Below are 6,081 nucleotides of genomic sequence, written 5' to 3'. Positions count from 1 at the left end.
ATATAGTTTCATGAAGAATTCTCTATCGTTTTTGTAAAATATTGTAAATTTTGTAAAATATTTTACACACAGAAATTCCCTTATATCATTTTATTATTGTACTTTCAGTTTATTACTTGCTTGCATGTCATAACCGATAGAAATAGAAATATTTTTATTTACACATATATAAAGCATGGATTTTTGTTTATGTTTTCTAGTGAGAGAAAGTCACCAATAATTTTATTTATATAGGAAAATTCTGACAAGCCTAAAGTTCTTAACTTTCTTATCTTTTGAAGTTTCATACTTCAGTCTAGGTATAAGAAGGAATTGACTGTGATCATTTTTTTTTCCATTCTTTTCTTTTTTATATATATACTTTAAGTTCTAGGGTACATGTGCATAACGTGCAGGTTTGTTACATATGTATACTTGTGCCATGTTGGTGTGCTGCACCCATCAACTGGTCATTTACATCAGGTATAACTCCCAATGCAATCCCTCCCCCCTCCCCATGATAGGCCCCTGTGTGTGATGTTCCCCTTCCTGAGTCCAAGTGATCTCATTGTTCAGTTCTCACTATGAGTGAGAACATGTGGTGTTTGGTTTTCTGTTCTTGTGATAGTTTGCTAAGAATGATGGTTTCCAGCTGCATCCATGTCCCTACAAAGGACACAAACTCATTTTTTTATTTCACTATGACTACTGAATTTCTGATATAGTGTTACAAATGTATAGACTTAAAAGCCTCCTTTCTCCTTCTTTGTCTTCTCCCTTTGGACCTGTACATGTGATACCTGCAGTAATGTGCATCATTACCTGAAATGAGGTTGCTGAAACATACAAGCATAAATGGAATTCTTTATTTCTGTGAATCTTTAGGAACAGACAAGTAAAACTGAAAGATAATTATGACATGAATTTAAGTACACAGTTTATCACAGAAGTACAATAAGGGTGAAAATACATTTAAAAATACATGCCTCATCCAGAACATGAGGTAGGAAAATGAAAAATTTAATTTGACATAAAGAACAGTTTAAAACTTATGGTTATTTCTGGTGAGAACAAGTAACACTAAAAATCCTATTTCCCTGTTTTAATACATGAAACTATTACTGTATCTTCAGGCTTTACAGAGAGTTAACTCTAGCTTAAGCAACAACTTTACAGCCATTTCAAACAGTGGGTACGTCATCTTAGAATTTCTCCAAGAATCTTTTGGGAGAAATATAATCTCATCTAGCTCTATGAACAATTGAATTAATCCATAAAATTATTATGACTGTAGCCTCACAATTTCATTGTCCTTCTCTTTTCAGTTTTTACAAATTATCTTTAAAATTCAAAAGCCCCTAGGGAGCATATGATAAATAATAATGACTGAAACAGCTGAAAAATAAAAACTAAGCAGCAGAGACATTTCAAGGTTTCCTTTATGAGAATGCTACATTAACCAGGTGATACACACATGGTATAAATTACCGTAAGAAAACAATATTTGGGTGGGACTTGACAGTTTATCCAGTAACAGCAAATATTCTCATTTGACCTTCAAAAGGATTTTTTTTTATTATACTTTAAGTTCTAGGGTACATGTGCATAATGTGCAGGTTTGTTACATATGTATATTTGTGCCATGTTGCTGTGCTGCACCCATCAACTTGTCAGCACCCATCAACTCGTCATTTACATCAGGTATAACTCCCAATGCAATCCCTCCCCCCTCCCCTCCCCATGATAGGCCCCGGTGTGTGATGTTCCCCCTCCCGAGCCCAAGTGATCTCATTGTTCAGTTCCCACCTATGAGTGAGAACATGCGGTGTTTGGTTTTCTGTTCTTGTGATAGTTTGCTAAGAATGATGGTTTCCAGCTGTATCCATGTCCCTACAAAGGACACATACTCATCCTTTTTTAAGGCTGCATAGTATTCCATGGTGTATATGTGCCACATTTTCTTAATCCAGTCTGTCACTGATGGACATTTGGGTTGATTCCAAGTCTTTGCTATTGTGAATAGTGCCGCAATAAACATACGTGTGCATGTGTCTTTATAGCAGCATGATTTATAATCCTTTGGGTATATACCCAGTAATGGGATGACAAAAGGGTTTTTAAACCTGGGTTTCATAAGTGAGGAAAATGTGATTTAGTAAAAAAATCAAAGCTATTACATCTCTTTAGGAACATGTCAACCAAGAAAGCAGAGGCATGAGTTTTCTTCTGGAGGGAAGAAGACATCAACGTGTATTAAAATCATAACTCTTTTTTTTTTAAACGTTTCATCATGTATTAATGTTTTACCTATCAAAATCATTGCCCTTATTTCAGTTATATTTCCCGTATTTGCCTATTGCAGCAGTTACCACACTTATTATTCCTCATTTATCTCTGTGCCTGTTGCTACCGCACACTCAGAAGAGCAAGGAAACCATGTTTTTCTGAGCTTCTTGCAGACTGCCAGGCTTACTGTGACATTTAGATATTATCTGCTGAATGTTTGTGACATTTTTATTTAAGTTACCTTCTAGGCCACTTGATACTGATTTTCTATGTAGTATTTGGGTTTGGAGAGCTATTTTTTCCTTTTAAGTTTTTGTTTTCTTTTTTGTTTTATCATACGTTAAGTTCTAGGGTACATGTGCACAACGTGCAGGTTTGTAACATAGGGATACATGTGCCATGTTGGTTTGCTGCCCCCATTAACTCGTCATTGACATTAGATATTTCTCCTAATGGTATCCCTGCCCCCACCCCCCATCCCCTCAGCCCCTACTGGCCTGGTATGTGATGTTCCCAGCACTGTGTCCATGTGTTCTCATTGTTCAGCTCCCACTTACCAATGAGAACATGCGGTGTTTGGTTTTCTGTCCTTGTGACAATTTGCTTAGTATGATGGTTTCCACCTTCATCTGTGACCCTGCAACCACAATGAGATAACATGCCAGTTAGAGTGATGATCATTAAAATGTCAGGAAACAACAGATGTTGGAGAGGATGTGGAGAAATGGGAACGCTTTTAAGATTTTTTTTTAAGTGTATTTAAACGATATACTTATACGGACGTGGAGTGGACAGTGCACCCGGTTCTAATTGGAGACTCTGTAGGAGAGGGCAGCCAGGGTATGGAGGCAGAGGCGCCCTTGGGGGAGGAGAAGGAGCAGGTGGTGGGTGACATAATAGTGGTGGTCCAGGTGGTGGTCGAGGAGAAGGGCGACATGGAGAGGCAAGAGGAGGACCAGCGGGCACAACCTGGCCCTGGTGCTGGCACGCCTCAGCTGGCAACAGACTTGTTGACAGTCAAGGTCCTTCACTTGGACCTGGGCTCCGTGAATGCCTCAGGCCGCATGACCTGCCAGTGGCCGAGGCAGAAGCTTTGGCAGAGTTGCCTTCCAGGCATGGAGGGCACGGGACAATCAGCCAGGGCATCTGTGGCTTCTGGCCAGAGCCATATCCTTGCAGCTGCCCATTCGGGATGATTGGCAGCAGGGGGTAGGCGTCGGGCTTCTGGTGGAGGGAAGCATGGGATCCAGGCCAGAGGCACATGGGGCCAGCCAGGAGGCAGGGGATGGGGAACAATGAGGGGAGCCGAGGCTACGCTCCTGCAGATAGGAGGGCTGCTTGCTTAGGTGTGCCCTGAGAGCATGTGGTAGGGACTGGGAGCCAAGCTCAGCCCTCACAAGAGAGAATAGCAGCACCAAGGACCCTTCAGACACAGCAGAAAGTTGAACGGCACGTTTCCCTGGGAAAGACCTTGGAGAAAGGGAGTCTGCATGACCATGCAATCCATAGAAACCACTTCCACTCCCCGTGTCTGTGTCCAGAGGCCTCACACCAGAAACACAAGGTGCTCAAGATGGGTTATTGGTGCACAGGGCTGCTGTCCTTTGTAAGGAAGGCACCAGCTCCCCAGACGGGCTTTCTTCCTTCTGCCTGCGCTGCACCCAAAGAGCTGTAGGTCCTGAGCATATATAACCTCCATTGCACACACTCCTCTGTTGCACACATGCTGAGCCCCATGGGGAGCACCAGGCACAGTACTGTAGTCTCTTCTACCCACAGCAGTTCCCTCAAGTGAACATGCCCACCCCTCAGGGAGACCAGGAGAAGAGGGAACCGCACACCTGGACACCCTCAGCAGAGCCTGTCGAGCACCCAGCCCACAAGGGCTACATGCAGCTCAGGAACTCTGAGGAAATAGCCACCTCACACCACAACATCCCACACCAAAATCCCCTGCCTGCTTGTGCTCCCCGCTCCTTGTCGGTAGAGGCTTTTGGGCCTCCCTCCACCCTGCCACAAGACCACCACACCCACTACCATGCCCCCCATGCCAGACACAGACACGACTACCAGTGCAGGGTGCCAGGAAAAAGATCTGGGGGATAGTCCTGCCCAACAGTCTCCCAGCTCTTGCAAATTTGCAGGGTGTTTCCTGGCATGCCCTCCCAATCATCTGGAGGCTCCTTGACCAGAGGCTCAGAGTGTGCTGCACACCTAGATATTGGCTGGGTTCAGAAACCAAGAGGAAGTCCTGCTAAGTAAGCTACAGGATGGATTTGCAGATCCTGCTGAGGACCCGGGGCCTGGGGGAGGGGTCGAGGGTTCTGCTCATGTTGAGGTCCTCCTGGAGACCAGGGGTGCCTCAGCAGGAGAGCTGGAAGGGGAAACACATGCTTCACCCCAGCCAGCAGGCCCTCAACCCAGCTAGATAAAATGGTCCCTTTGAGTCTGTCTTCTTCTTAGGCTGGCAAGTAGAGGAACTCAGCCATCCCAGGTAATGGCAGCAGGATGAAGTTTTCCTTTTGTCACAAACTTTATTTGCTCAATGAAGTGATCATTAAGGAGTATTGTGTTGGCATCCTCAGTAAGGAGTGCCTCCTGGCATGGTAGAGGGGGTGGAGTGTGGGAGGCTAGGCCTGGCATGAGCCTTCCCGACTCCTCTTGCTCCACAATACAGGGCCTCTGGTTCTACCGTAGTTCAATGGTTCTAGAGTCATACGGGAGTAGCCCCCATCTTCATGCAGGACACAGCCTAACTGAGCTTCTTCAGCTAGTTGACTGACCATAACCACTTAGGGTCAGCCAGGATTGCTGAGGTGGGTGCCACTGAGGGGTGTCGGGGTAAAGGACCTTGCTGGTCTTTCCTTGGCATCTGGGGAATTGTCTCTGAACCATGACCTGGCCAATCACAGACACCTTTCCCTAGTCCCCCAGATCATCAGTCAGGCCTCTATCTCAATCTCCTGCGGCACTACTGGAAGGAGTTAGGCCCGCAGAGAGGGAACAGAGAGGAGGCCAGGTAAGCAGCCCAGGGCTGGGGGCTCAGAGCCCTGTGGGTCCTCGAGCTGGGACACACATGAGAACTCAAGGCTCAGGGAGGAGCCTGTGTTGAGAAATCTCAGGTCATCCCTGGGCTGGGGGAGAAAGGCCCATCAGGGAACTGTAACACTCATATTTCAGGATTGGGAAACCTGAAGTCACCTAAGATGCAGCAGTGGCAAAGATCAATGGGTGAGAAGCAAGTCTCAATGGATAGTTGCCTCATCATCCTTCTCTGGCTCCCTTCTGCGTCTTGAGGCCTGCTAACACCTGGGGCTCAGTTTGGGCTCAACTAGGGCCCTCTTAACCTCCACGCAGAGGTACACACAAGATGCACCTAGGTCTAGGTCCTTCTAGAATGGCCAATCCTATCATATTCTGTTTCAATGACTCCAGGCTCCCCTGACATGGTTTCTCCTCTCTGCCATCCTCACTCATGCTGCCCTGGCCTGGAGACATTTCCTATGACATTAAAAAAACAGACATAAAATTTGTAAAATGCCTTAATAGTATAAATGCAGATAAAGTATTTTATTACAAAAATGCCCTTCCTCCTTACTTGTGTCAAAGTCTTTTTCATGATGGGGTAAAGAATGCAATATACTTTAGTAAGTTAAATAAAGTATAAAAGTAAAAATAAATCCCATTGTAAATGATCAATTAAATGGCAGGGGACCTTCTGTGTGTGTCCAGTGAGGGAATGTGGCTGAGCATTAAGGCCCATCTGAGTATTGGTGTAGACATCCAGTTTTCCTTGTACCAGCGTGAGTGTGGGCA

The sequence above is a fragment of the Macaca fascicularis genome, chromosome Y, assembly GCF_037993035.2.
Source record: "Macaca fascicularis isolate 582-1 chromosome Y, T2T-MFA8v1.1".
Classification (NCBI taxonomy): Eukaryota; Metazoa; Chordata; class Mammalia; order Primates; family Cercopithecidae; genus Macaca; species Macaca fascicularis.
The sequence above is the reverse complement of the archived record's forward strand: the minus strand, read 5'-3'. Positions refer to the sequence as shown.